This window comes from Lissotriton helveticus, chromosome 8 (genome assembly GCF_964261635.1).
Source record: "Lissotriton helveticus chromosome 8, aLisHel1.1, whole genome shotgun sequence".
Lineage (NCBI taxonomy): Eukaryota > Metazoa > Chordata > Amphibia > Caudata > Salamandridae > Lissotriton > Lissotriton helveticus.
In genome coordinates, this window is record NC_136069.1 from 771,441,441 (window position 1) to 771,456,837 (window position 15,397).

A 15,397-nucleotide genomic window follows, 5' to 3' on the forward strand; every position below is an offset into this window, starting at 1 on the left:
ATGCTAACTAGTCCCCGGTGCATGTGTTATGACAATAAAAACATATTAGCAGATTGGCTAAACCAATTTTGTCAAACTTTTAGGTAAGGCTACAGTGCAACCGTGGGGAAATAACACAAGTAGCATACATATTATCCATCACTTGGGATTCAGTGAAGATTTGCACTACCCAGAAAATGGGCTTTTAAACTACGGATTCAGGACTGTAATTGCAGCTCTGCACCATTGTGAGAAAGAGCGCAGCAGACACATAGCAAAATACATTTTTGCCACGTATTAAATTCTACTATTGACATAAAGTAAGTGATCTATAAGTGGTAATTGTTAGAATATTGACGTCAGAAATATCGTTCTTCACAGATATCCTGTCCTAAATATTGTTTCCAAAAATTTCATCCTGTTGGGTTTCGATTTTCTGTTATTAACTCCAAAGGGGTGATATTTTGATCAGGACACACTATTTATACCATACAGTATTCTGACTGCTATATTCTAATACCACACCCTGTGAGTTGTACCTTGAAGCCTGCAAGTTCTGGGTTTATAATGTTCAAAAGTTGGAAATGCCTAACATATAGATTGGTATGTCTTTGTAGTGCAGGGATATTAAAAGATCCCTTTTCACTGCATAGGCTGCCGTAGGCATTTTCCTACAGTAAAAGCCTGCTTGTGAATAAAAATCATATTACTCCTTAAGTCAGGCTAGGAAAAAGATAAAGAGAACATCTTCACACCTTGCAAAATGTGTCAAAAATCAAATTCAGTAGCAAACTTACAGTTTTGTTAGATTAACTAAAACAATAACTTTATAAGTATGTGTTTGTATATGCCTAAGAGTCTAGGAAGTAATTATTTCAGTTCAGCTATGCTCTCTTCCCTCCAGTGGTAGTAATTAGCTCCTCCAATAGGTTTGAAACACCCTTCCTAGGGGTAGACGATACGCCTGGACTTGATGGTAGGAAGGGTTGGATGAGTAATTTTTAGATATTTCTATTGAAATGTGGGAAAAAGGGGATGTTCAGGAATAGCAGAGGGGAACTCAAAGATCAGAAAGGATATTGAATTGTGTATATGTTAATGATAAAGAGAGCCCTACTTTGAGGCCTCTGAAGGCGACCTATTCTTGCATAGAAACCAGGCATTTCTAGTTTTCAGGGGAAATTCCATTTTCTATATAGGACAACCACTGGGGTCTAGTCTGAGCTCCAAATTAAAGCCCTGAGAATTGCCACTTTGAAAGTTCCCTAGAGCAAAGTCTCCCAAAAAAGAAGAAGCATTGAAAAAGGGTAATTTGGGCCTTGGAATTTTCTTAGGATTGGATTTGAAGTTGTCACTGGCTAGTGTGCCCTTTAAGAAAGGCTTCCCACCGTCAGCTCATGACATTACAACTGCACTGGAAGAAGGAACAGAAAAGAAAGTACCTGCTGGTGTGACTCTCTGGTAGAGTACTGAAGCCTGATCCTATTCACTCTTGTACCACAGCTCTGGAAGTGCTCTCCAAGGTCAGACTACGTGCCCTCCTGTAGCTTCCTTAGGGACAAAAGAGGGTAAAGAATGGCAACTTAGATAAAGTTCCAGAACCCTGGGGGGTACTGGGAACTGTGTTGGAGAGCTCACTGGAGTTAGTGATTGAGCTTGCTTCACTCTGATAAACTATGACCAGGACATTACACGCATTTCCAACTGTAGGATCAACAAGGAAGAATATTTTAAGCACCTTCAAACATTGGTAATTTATTCACTACTATAGAATTGGGTCAGTGGGTCAAGACTCCCACAAAAAGTCATGACTGGCAGCCACATTTTGTTGATTTGTCACACTGTGCGTTTTTGGCAGGAGGTCTGAGGCTATTGCAGGACCACTGAAAACAAGCGTCCAGCCTTGTGGACCCATTGGTGGTTACAGCAGTCTGCCTTGCACCACTGGAGGGTTTCAAGCTCCAAAGAGTTATTAAGTCCAAAGGTAAAACCGGAGAGCTGCAAAAGATAGCAAAGTGGTTAGTGGAATAGAGAACTTAGGCCACTAAATTCTTCAAGGTTGTCCCATTTAGCTTATAGTGCTAAACCTGAAGGCTTCAGCACAACCCTGAGCCATGTGTATCTGACATCAAGAAAGCCTCACCTGTCAATGCCCTTCCTTACAGGTTTGCTACCATAAAAAATAAAAAGGGGCTCATCACTAGTCTTGCATCAATCAAATGGAGCCAGTAACATGTGTTACCAGCACAGTTGAGAGTATGAGTTCCACCATTACTTCGTGCATTGGAGGTTTGTCACCCAATAACATTTCTTAAAGCAGGTGAAACCATCTACTGAAAAACCATGAGAGAATGAGCTATCACTATAGGAATCTAGTGCATATTCCACATTTCCATGTTAATTACCCATTTCTGTGGATCCCATTAGGGTACAGCTAGTGCCCCCCAGTAATTTCTCTCCAACCCCGTCTTGCAAATACTGATGGCCAGCTTTGGGACTTCCGAAGGGAATAAAAGGTAAAACTTTTGATCGGTGTGACCCATTAGACTTACCCAACCCTTACCCCATCATGGTTGCCCTAAACATGTACCTAGGTCCCAGTCAACCACAACCACTAGCGCATTGTTGTCTGGTGTTTTTGTTTTATTACATTTTTGTCAATTTTATTAAACTGGTATGGGAATTTTATTTGTGTGTCTCTAAACATTAATGTTAATTTGGTGCTGCCTAAATATGTAACAGATTTCTCTGGGGAAATGTATGACACTTAGTGCCATCGGTACTAGGGGTTAAGCCAAGATTTTCTTGGTGAAACTGTGGTTTAAACAAGCAAGATATGGGATTAATAATTCAATGAAATCTTCCCCCAAACTAAAAATCTAGAGTCTCACAACAATAAATAAACAATTGAGGGAGGCCTAGCAAAATCTGAATCTTATTCTCTGTGACTGTCAATTAAGATCCAGGTGTAAGATGAGGAAAATTGATTTCATAAGCTCTCACACGAATTATCTATATAATATATATCCTACACTTACATTTTTACAAATTCTTAAATCTCCTATCAATCTGGACGCAAGGGGCTGATGCTTTATCAGTCAGATTTTCAGTGTCCTTTTATTTCAGGGTACAATGTGATGTCAGAATGCACTAGCCTTGCAATCCAGATCCAATGGGAGCAATGTGTGTTTCCACACTCCTCCAAACACACTGTCAACCATACACTGACAATATGTTGGTTAGATGTAGACCCGGGGAAAGGGAAACCAGGTAAGAGAGTGAAATAGAGTCACTAGACACAATGCTTGGTCAAACTCAGGGGGACTGTCTGCATTACAGGAGCAAACAGCGAAAGACAAGAGGAAGCCTTTCGTGATTTAATGGTTCTGGCTCCAGCACCCAATTCCTAATATTGTATATGAATTACCTTTAAACAATCTCTGTATTTCCAACTCCTTATGATCAAAGTTACAGTTAAAATGGATAGCAAATGTCCCAGATATACATTCTCTCGGATTAGATTAAACATTCAGGGCTAGATGTAGGTAAAGCATATTTACCGACCCTTAAATACCGAATTTTACCGATTCGGTATTTAAAAGTCGGTAAATATGAAGGGGGGAGATGTAGGGAAATCCAGATGTTTATTTACCGAATCGGTAAAAGTCGGTATTTACCGATTCGGTAAATACCGACCTGTAATGCTCCATTCATTCCTATGGGCTTTGAAGCCCATAGGAATGAATGGGGCATTACAGGTCGGTATTTACCGATCGGTAAATACAGATTTTTGGCAAGGGTGCAGGGGGTGTCACTTTGACACCCTCTAGCACCCCCAAAAAAGGTTCGGGGGCCATATGGCAGGCATACCTGCCCTAAGGGCAGGTCTGCCTGTCATATGGCACAGGTGTGCATGCGCACATTTGCATGCACACCTGAATCGGTATTTCACCATCAAATTGAATTTGATGGTAAAATACCGATTTCTAAGGCCTTGTGGGACTCATAAGAGTCCCACCTACATATCGATTTTACAGATTCTGTAAATATACCGGTCAGTAAATTTACCGACCGGTATATTTACAGATTCTGTAAAATTACCTATCGGTAAATTTACAGAACGGTAAATTTACCGATTCTGCCCCCTACATCTCAAATGCCTTTTACCGGTCGGTAACGGCCGAATTCGGCCGTTACCGACCGGTAAAAGCCTACCTACATCTGGCCCTCAATGATTTTTACCAAACTTGTTCTGAGGTGAGAATATCTTTTCCACAGAGTACGAGAGGGTAATGAATGGAAAACTGTTCTAGCTTGGACTCTGTGAGCCCATGCACTAAGGTATATGCTCTACAGGCTCTTCACAATCTTACAAGGATTATGTTACTTACCCTGTAAGCATCTGTTCTCGGCATGTAGCGCTGTAGATTCACATGCTTTACATACTCTTGCCATACAGTGTTGGGTCCAGATGTTTGCAAGTTGTTTTTCTTCACGACATTAGCTTGTTGACGTGCTAATACATCTACACAATAATGTTTTGTAAATGTGTGTGGTGTAGACCACGTAGCTGCCTTACATATGTAAGCTATGGGAATGTTACTTAAATAGGCCATAGATGCTCCTATTTTGCGAGTAGAAAGTGCCCTAGGAGGTGCTGTTAAAGTTATTTTAGCTTTAGTATAGCAAGTTTTTTATACATTTGACAATCAGTCTCTCGAAATGCGCAGACTTTGAGATGGGCTTCCCTTTATGAGGTGCAGCAAAAGCTACAAAAAGTTGTTTTGTTTTGCGAAAATCTTTTGTCCTATCAATGTAGTACAATAATGCTCTTTTTACATCAAGTGTGTGTAGAGCTCTCTCTGTTACGGAATACAGGTACCTCAACTGATTGGTTGATCTGAAAAGCAGAGACAATTTTTGGAAGAAATTTTGGATTTTTACAAAGAACAATTCTATCTTTATGCAGTTGAAAGAAGGGCTCTTCTAAGTTTAATGACTGTAACTCATTAAGTCATCTTACTGAAGTAATAGCTATTGCAAAGGCAACTTTCCATGAAATAAATTGTAGTGAACAATTGTGTAATGGTTCAAACGGTTGGCCCATAAGTCTTGTAAGAACAACGTTAAGGTTCCAGACAGCTGCAGGTGGTACTCTGGGTGCGTAATATTCTTTTAAGGCCTTCCATAAAAGCTTTGATTACAGGTACTTTAAATAAAGATACATGTTGCATGTTATGAAGATATGCAGCTACTGCTGCAAAGTGTAGTCAAATAGATGTGTAGGCTAAACCAGAGCATTGTAGATGGAAAAATAATAAATAATGTTTTGAATAGATGCATCTAGTGGATCAACTGAATTATTATTACAATATATGACAACTCCTTTCCACTTTGCTGTATACCAGGCTCTAGTGGTAGGTCTTCTTGCTGCTTTAAGAATTGTCATACTCTCCTGTGATAGGTTTAGATCACCAAACTCTATGGCTTCAGGAGCCAAATCGCAAGGTTGAGGTCTTTGGGATTTGGATGTCTGATTTCTCTATGGTTCTCCGTGGGAAGCTGTGATGTTATGTAAAGCTTCTGATGTGGAACTACTGAGAGTTCCAATAGTGTGGGGAACCATGGTTGACGAGCCCATGTGGGAGCTACAAGAATCAATGTGAGAGATGTCTGACTGAGTTTCAGAACTAGAAATGGAAGTAGAGAGAGCGGTGGAAAACGTAAGCAAATATCTCTGACCAATTCATCAAAAGGGCATTGCCTTTGGACAGAGCGTGTGGGAATGTAGAGGCGAAGTCTGGGCATTTTAAGTTCTGTGCTGTGACAAAAAGGTCTATTTGTGGAAATCCCCATTTTTTAATGTACGGAAGGAGAACTTGTGGGTAAAGTTCCCAATCGTGTATTTGTTGTTTCTTTCTACTGAAGAGATCGACTAAAAGGTTGTCAGTGCCTGGAAGGTGATCTGCTAGTAGATGGATTTTGTGATGAATTGCCCAACGCCAAATGGTCAGAGAGAGGTGTGACAGTTGTAGAGAGCGTGTCCCCCCAGTTTTTGTATTTAGTACATTGTTGTCATATTGTCCATCCGGATTAGGACAACTTTCTTTACCAGGTGTAGTAGAAAAGCGTTCAATGCTAGTTAAATTGCTTGCAGCTCTAGGTAGTTGATGTGATAGTTCTGCTGTTTGGAGTTCCAAAGACCCTGAACTGTCAACTAATTTAAGTGTGCCCTCCAACCCTGTGAGAGATGCATTTGTTGTGAGCATGACTTGTAGAATACGGCAGATGAACAGCCATCCTTTTGGCACATTTTGTGTGTCTCACCACTGCAGACAGCGTAGAGTACGGCTGTTTACTAACACTAGATCTGTCAGCTGCCCCTGTGCTTGCTTCCACTGATATGCTAAGCATTCTTGTAGTGGGGGGCATGTTTAGTCTTGAATGAGGCACTATGGTGAAATATGGTGCCATCATCTCTAGTAACTGCATGAATGTTCCGACTGAGAGATACTGGTTGACTTGAAACTGTTTTAACAGTGTCTGTAAATTCTGAATCCTGGCTGGATTGGGATATGCTAGAGCCATTCTATAGCTCTAGCATATACTCAGAGTTATTCTATACTCAGTGTCTATCTTTCTTTTTGGAAGTGGTATCACTGGTGTAGTGTTAATGTGTCCAGCTTTAGGTTTCATTTGGACGATCTTCTGTTTGGGATCCAGCTTGTGCTGCATTTTCTCGAGAATCGGCTCAGGTGGCTTCAAAGGAGCACCTTTGTCTTTCTGTGCCAAAATTTTCGGTGCCAAGCTGGATTTGTCTTTTTTATATTTTGATGTTGAATGTTTCGGAATCGAGGGGGTATCATCTCGGTTCGAGCCCGAACCGGAAGGCTTGATGATCTGTTTCGGTACAGAGCTGGAAGGCGGGGCTTTGGAATCAGAGTCTCTGTGCCTACCATGGCCTGATGGCAGTGGTGCCCCAGAAACCTTTGGCTTGATTGGAGTGGATTTGGTGGACAAAGGGGCTTTGTTACTCACTGCAGCCTGTCCAGATGGAATGTCGTGGGACTCGAGTTCGATTTTTCTTATCAGACATACCATGAAACTTGCATGACAATGCAAAGTAATAGCACAATCATAACATGATGCATCATTATTCCTGCAAGAGCAGCGTAATTTGGCTCCCCCTTACATGTCATAAATACTTAACATAAACGTGCACTTAGCACATTTTTCCTGTGTAGCCTAACATTATCGCAGTGCATTTACCGTAGAATTAGATCATTAATATACACTGTGTGCCTTAATTCATTAAACGATATTTACTGTTTAGATGATTGAATAGAAACCATTCTCACAATATAAGAATGTAGTTACTTTAGAAACGATAATGATTTATGTAATGTGTGTCATACTGTGTTTTCATTTCTGCTTGCATGACTTTTCCTTGCAGGTGCATTTGAAAGGTAACTATAGGATGACTCATCAGGTATAAAGCAACTGTATGCAGAATTAACAGAATTCAATTGCAGTGTTTCCACTGCCCAATCAATACTGGGTTATCAACCACAGCATGCACGAAATCACTTTAAATTGTGGTGCATCAATCAAATCAAAAATGTTTTCGTAACTCCCAAAACATACCAAAGAAATCTTAAGCATAAGAAAACGTACAGTCCCAGAAAATGACGTAGAGCTATCTACTGTTTTAAAAGCTCTGAGAACTATCAGGCACATGCATCAAAGGATTTTCCGATCGCAAATGGTGCGAATCGCAAAAATCGGCCGTCAAAATTTGCTTTTGAATGCATGAAGGGTGAAGGCCCTCGCAATTTGAGAATTCGCAAATATTTGCGAATTCTCAAATTGCGATTGCATTAAAGAATCGCATTTTGCGATTCCTTAAATGCAAGGCATGAAACTTGAGGTTGAACCTCGTGGTAATTTGCGAAAACTTTGAAAAATGCACTTTTGTGCATTTTTCAAAGTTTCATGTTGTGCACACACATGCCCTAGGGCATGTGTGTGCACAACATATGTGCACAGATTGATTTCAGGGGTGCAACAGGGTGTCCTTTGGACGCCCCTGCACCCTTGAAATTGCATTCTCAATTTGCGATTCGCTAATTGCTAATCGCAAATTGAGAATGTCTTCCCATTCACTCCTATGGGCCTTTAGGCCTATAGGAATGAATGGGGAGGTATTCCTTAACCCCATGGATGCTCAGCATATTCCCCTGCTATGCTGAGAATCCGTAAAGTGCACTTTACATGACGAGCTGGGCTCGTCATGAGCGTGCGAGGAGGCTACTTCATGACGAGCCCAGCTCGTCATGAGCGTGGAAGGGGTTAATTGCGACTCGCAATTTACGAGTCGCAATTAAGGAATATCAAGAAATCACAATTTATTTAGCGATTTCTTGATGCATTGCATTTTGCAATTCCTTAATTGCGATTCCTTATTTTTGGCAATTAAGGAATCGCAAAATGCAATATTGATGCATGTGCCTGATTGTTCTTAATACTGGAATCTCTGTAAGAATTGCTCAAACATAATGTCTATATTATTCCAGGAGGCTTATGATTTGCATGATAAAAGTGATCATGATTCATCCACCCTTCTTGGTCACTTGCATAACATAAAAACATCCCAATAGTTTTAGATGAACTATTGTCTCAAGTGTCGAAAAATCAATCATTCCAGAGAAGATATGTGCAGGCACTCTGGTTTTCACCAGAGTTTTAAAAAAAAACTGAAATTAGAGCAGAGGTAACCCCTCTGTCAAATGTTAGATAGAAGACCCCTTGTCTCACACACACATTCATTACTCTACCTTTGAACCTATCCCCCATACACAATTATCTGATGCGGTCTCCCAAACTAGAATGTCTGGCTTCCCGAACAGCTTTTGCCCTTCACTCATTAGGTGGCAGCTCTGTAGCTATTTCTTAAACAATATCCTGAGGGTTTTTAAGAAAGGTTATTAAAGTCAGTGCAACGATTAGAATCCTTTTCACTCTTCTTCTGGAAAGAACACAATGAAAATGTAAGAGTTTATAATCCTTATAGAATGACTCCTGAAAATAGTGTTCAATCAAAAAAGCAAAAACCTTAGCCCATGTATTGACCTAGAATGTATCTCTGCATCTAGAGCAGTCTTTCATCGACTTCTAAAGATAATAATAGTCTGCAAAGTTCCGAGACTGACAATAAGGTCGCAGCTGCAGCAACTACTTTTATCGATTGCTTGACAAAGATGCTCTAGACCATGAGGAATTTATATTCTTGCAGGGATATTTACAAGGGTCACTTACACTTGTGAGTAATTTACACATATAATTTACTCTTACACATTTGAGTACCTTTACTACTTTTGGCTATTCACAAGAGTCTAAAGTTACTCCAAAGTATAGGCTTAACTGTCTGTTCTCCTTGACAACGGGGATGAAGCTACATTTCTTAGTGTAAGTTACTACTGCCAAATAGTAGACAGTAGTAAGTTCAGCACCGCACAGTGCCAACCATTGATGCTGCAACACCTTCCCAGAGACAGGGTTATCAGCATAGGAAGTGACATCACTGGTTTCCTACCAAAACTGTCTTTAAAAGAAGAAGCAAAGCAAGAGCAGTCATTTCCATAATTCACCTGCACAGGAAATGACATCACTGGATTTTTCAGCATCTGTCTGCACAGGAAGTGACATAATTGGTTTCCTGCCAAAATTGTCTTTCAAAGAAGAATCCAAGCAAGAGGAGTCATTTCCATCATGTTTCTGTACAGGAAGTGACATCACTGGATTTTCCATCATCCATCTGTATAGGACGAGACATCACTCATCTCCCCTCCCAGGACCTATTTAATGGCTGCCTCAGCATGGACATGAAAAAGATGCGCACAGGGGATGCACTGCTAGCAGCCAAAGGTGCGCCAAAGACTAGCTCATCTGCATTCCACCATGCCTGGACCGCAACCAGTGCCGGGTACCCTGGTCCTCCATCCTCCTGCTGCTACCATGCTTTGACCCTCCATGCCCTGTGATCATGACCCGGCTGTTACTTCACACGCTGCTGCCTCGCTGCACCAAACAACACATAGGGAGCATTCTCTTGTGCTTCCTACAAGTTTTCATGCACTTACCCACGCGTAACACTCACTAACCCAACAACACCCAACACCCCACTCTCTCTCACTCACAAGCAGCCACTCACAAAACATTCCAAACCCGCATGCATGCTCCTCAACACCCGCTCGCTCATCAAACACGCCACAGAGAACTTGGGTATGTGTACAACAATTTTTCGGACCTACTCTTCCTCAAGGGAACCTGACTGAACCCTGCTTTGGTATCTGATATCATCACAGCCATGCCCACCAGCTACAAGATTGCCAGGGAAGACAGACTTCACAAACCCAGAAGAGGATTCACTATCATCCACAAGAATACCATCAACTGCACCACAGTCATCCTACAACATGGAACACCTCTCATTCAAGCTCCACTAAACAGCCAACTTCAACCTATGCATCACTCTCATCGAGAGACCACCAGGACCACACACTAATTTCACCGACACATCACAGACTTTGTTGCACCACTCAATGCTAGTAATCACATCCTACTGAGAGACCTGAACTTCCACCTGGAATACCACGCTGACTCCAACTCAAAAGCACTTATTGAAGACCATGAAAGCCTGGGCCTCACCCAAGCAATAAAGGGACTTATCCACTTCACTGGACATCTTCTGGACCCTATTTCACCACCTTCAGCAAACTCTGAGTCGACAAGCCCACACCAGTCACCTGGAAAGACCACGTCCTTGTCAAGTTCAGCATCTCAGTCCTGGTCCAACACACACGCACCATTGCCAAAGCAGCTAGTCAAAACTGGAATAGCATCACTACCAAGCACTGGAACACTGCTCTCAACACCCTTCGACCATAACAAAGCAACAGCTTCCCTAAAGCCATCAAGAATTTCAATAATTGGATAACCTCCTACACCCTGCTTGTCCCCCTCAAACACAGCAATACAACAAGATCCAGACCCCAAGACAGCTGGTATACGGAGGAACTCAGACTGATGAAACGCCACTGTAAACAACTGTATCCCAAATGGTGGAAGAGCCAGGATAATGCAGACAGGAGCATGTCCAAATCCACCGTAAGGCGCTATCACCAAATGATCCAGACCCCCAAATGTGCTGTTCTGGCAGAAACCATCGATGCCACCACCAACAGAAGCAAATATTTACCATTGTCAAAGATTTCACGTCAGCATTGGCCCCCTTCAATTCAATCTTCCCCTCACCAGATCTCTGCAACAAACTCTCTCACTCTTCTGCAACAACATCACAGCCATTTACAACAACTTAAGCTCACAACCAGAGCAGACAGACCTCATTAGAGGCTTATCAATCTTATTCAAAGAATCAATGCTAACCACATGGCCCATCAACACCCCAGAAGAAACAGCTGTCACCATGAAGTCAATCTACTCAGGGTCCCCATCGGACTCTTGGCCCAAACACACCTACTCCAGCGGACTGTAATCCATCAACGTTAACCTCACATGCATTCTGAATACCATCACCTCTTTCACAACTTTCCTAGAGGCTTAGAAACGCACAAATATCCTCCCATTGCTGAAGAAATTCTCTGCAGACCCTTCAACGCTTGCCAAAACACACGCACCTGCCTGCTAGCATTCCCAGACAAGATCTGAGAGAAAATCAACAACAGATACCTCTAGAATACCTCAATGACCACCAACTACTCTACACCACTGTCGGGTTTGAAACCCAACCACAGGATGGAAACTGCCCTCGTCGCCATCATGGATGACAGCCACATGACTCTGGACAGACACAGCAGCCCTCATCCTCCTGAACCTCTCTGTAGCATTTGACACAGACTTCCACCCTAAACTCATCCAATGTCTACACGACATTGGAATCCAAAGACACATACTCTGATGAAGTTGCTCCTCCCAGACTGGAAGGGGCTAGTTAGTCAGCCTGACACCATACTGATGAGGGGCAATACCCCAAAACCAGTCCCAGGATGCTTGTTTCCTGTCCAGGGAAGAACTGGCCTGGCAGTTCAGGCTTGGCTGTGCCTATGGAGAGCAGGGTCAACACAGATTTGTATATGGCTGCTTCCAAACTGGGGTGGCATGGTGAACACAATAATGTTGAATTTAACCCAGATCTCTTGACTGGGGAGTTTGAAAAGTTTCAGCACTAGGCCCATCATTTTGTTGTGTTTGCTGTGTTTGCTCCAAGCGGCCAAGGGTATACCCGGACATGGGTCCCTTTATTGCTTTGCCACTGGATTCAAGCTAGTCTGGATGATGAGGGGTGATACCCTGAAACCAGCCCCAGCATGTTTGTTTCTGGTCCAGGGAGGACCTGGCAGTTCGGGCTAGACTGTTCCCAAAAGAACAGGGTTAAGACTGAGTTGTATATGGCTGAGTACAAACTGGGGTGGCATGGTGAGCAAAAAAACTATGGATTTAACCCAGATCTCTTGATTGGGGGTGAGAGTTTGAAAAGTTTCAGCACTCTGTCCATCGTCTTGATGTGTTTGATAAGAAAAAGAAAGAACCAGAAACAGTCGGAGAAAATAATAATCCAGAAAGAGAAGCTTTGGCTTATCCATTGAGAAAGATACGAGAAGATTCTTTAATGTTAGGACATTTTTTAAAGCACGTGATTACCAACGGTGTCTTGGCGCTGTCAGAAGAGGCAGGTGAGTGGTGACTTAGATGCTAAATAGCCAGGTTTTTATCTCCTTCCTGAATGATGTTAATGAAGGAATAGCTCTGACGTGGGGTGGGAGGCTGTTCCAGAGTTTGATTGTTTTGAGGACTCTACTCACCCCATTGCATCTTCTTAAATGTCGGAACAACTAATAGATTGGCATTCGCCAATCTGAGTTCTCTGTTGGGCTTGTATGTCTTGAAAGCTGACCTGAGAAATTCTGGGCCTGAGTTATGCAGTCCTTTGAGGGCCAAGCAGAGGGCTTTAAACTTAGCACGACTGTGCATGGGAAGCCAGTGCAGCTTGCGAAGTCCCTGCTTAATGAAATGGAGTTTGGTAAGATTAAAAAGCAGTCTTGCTGCAGCATTTCAGACTAGTTGTAGTCGACTCATATGTTTTTCTAAGACGGTTAGATAAAGACTATTACAGTAGGGCAGCCTGGGAAGTACAAGAAGGGTTATTAATGTTTTTCTGTGGCTGTCTGGCATAAAAGGAAGAATTTTTCAATGTTATGGTATAGTAAGCTGCGGATGTGACCAATGATATGTGCGGCCTCATATTAAGGTTGTCATCAATGATGATTATTAAATTCTTCACTTTAGTGACAGAGCGAGGAGGTTGGGGCAGATTATCAGGCCACCAAGTGGTGGACCAAGCTGGGGAAGGGTTGCCGAACACCATAATCTAGTATTAACGCTAGATTGGCAAAGCGCACCAGTACCTTACATCCCTTGGGTTGGTGGTATAACCCTAACAGACAGCTCTTTGCTGTGTTCCAAGTATTCCCTCCTACGGTGTCCGTGAGCATGTGCGCTAGCTGCGCTTAGTAGTGTGTCAGTGCTGGACATGCCCACAGCATATGTACAAATCCAGCATCCACCTCTACACACCTCAGGCAATTTGATGGTGAGGCGGGGAACATCCTGTGGAGTCTGTGTGGTGTAAGGTATGCCCTCTGAGTGTCTACAGGCCGTTGCCTTTGCAAAGTCAGTGTGTGACATCAGTGTGCCCTCCTGAAACAGTGTCCCCACCGTTGCTAGCCATCCTTCCTTCCATTCTGTTATTTGTCCCTGTGTGACTACTCCCGATGGTATGGGCAGTCCTACAAAAGGGGTATTTGGTGCGTAAGGTATGCATGGTTGTGTATATTTTATGGCATATTTCCAAAACTTCAGTGCTATTTGCAACAATGGAGAGTCCTACTATTAACTGGGTGCATGCTATGTAACTTTGCATGCAATTTGCCTTCCAACAACATTCTAGAAGTGTAGCCAATTTCCTGCAGATTGCGACCCGCAAGCCAGCATGAAAGCCATTGTAACTGGCTCTCCATACAATAGGCCCTGAAATCAGGGGCTCCCACCCCTCCAGCAGTGGTCGGTAGTTGTAACTTCTTGAGTGCCACTCTTCGTCTACCCGTGTCCCACACTGATTCTACCAATAAGGAATCTAGGACCCGGAATATGTTCGCGGGTAGAAATATCAGGATTGTTGTAAAATAGTACAGCACTCTATGCAACATTACCATCTTTGCGATGGCTATACACCCTGTGGCAGACAATGGCAGCGTAATCCAGAACGCTATTTGTGAGCGCAACACAGTTATCGCTCGCTGCACATTTCAGTCTCCCATGTCTTGTTGTGTTCTATAAATGTGCACTCCCAGATACTTAAACCTAGTTGGGGCTACCCATACCTCGTTCTCTTCAAATTCTATCCTACACGGAGCCTCTAGCTGGTTGAAGGAGAAGGCCACAGATTTATTTAAGTTTATGTGGAGCCCCGACACCTGACCAAACTCCTCAAAGATCGCTGCAGCAATGGGAATTCCACTGTATAAATCTCGGGTGTAAAAGATTATATTGTCAGCATATAACTACGCAGCGTGCGTCACCGGGCCAACTGGTATGCCCCAACTGTGGGCTGACATTCGCAGCTTATGTGCAAGCGGCTCTACTGCTAGTATAAAAAGCATCGGGGACAGAGGGCAGCCTTGTTTTGTGCCTCTATGAATCCTGTACGCACTAGAGATGTGTCTACCAGTCCTAACATGAGCTGTTGGGGCGGCGTATAACAACCTAACCCTGTTAATATATTCAGCGGGTATATCATATTGACCCGGGCCTCCAGCATATCTTCCCAGCTCAGCGTATTCAATGCCTGACGCATGTCTAAAGATAGGCAGCCCACCATTGGGAAACGTTCCAAGGGGGCACACATTATTTGATATAGCCGCCTCACATTGTGCGCCGTGCTCCTACATGGCACAAACCCACATTGGTTGACATGTACTAACTTACTGAGCTAGGGTAGTAAGCGTGTTGCTATGATCTCGCTTAATATTTTGTACTCAGTGTTGAGGAGCGACAATGGCGGTCTGCTGAGATGTCAGCCGCATCCGACCCAGGCTTGGGCAGTGACACCACCAGTGCCTGTTTGGTCATCTGGGGGAGTACACCTTCCTTAGCAGATGCCTTATACAACACACACAAGTGGGGCGCCAACTCTTTGGCTTATGTCGAGCAAAATTCTGTGGGTAGGCCATCTAGCCCAGGGGTCTTATTTCGTGGCAGGGCACGAATTGCCATCAGAATTTCCTCTGTTGTGATTGGTGACCTCAGTTCGTCTTTATCTGTTACGGCCAGCTTTCGGAGC

At 43.0% G+C, this 15,397-nt stretch overlaps 1 protein-coding gene across 1 annotated transcript in view; it reads right to left on the reverse strand.

Moving 5' to 3' along the window:
- ABCC4 (ATP binding cassette subfamily C member 4 (PEL blood group)) overlaps positions 1 to 15,397 on the reverse strand; it is a 1,754,849-nt gene that overhangs the window by 1,210,779 nt on the left and 528,673 nt on the right. The gene's annotated exons all lie outside the window — the stretch shown is intronic.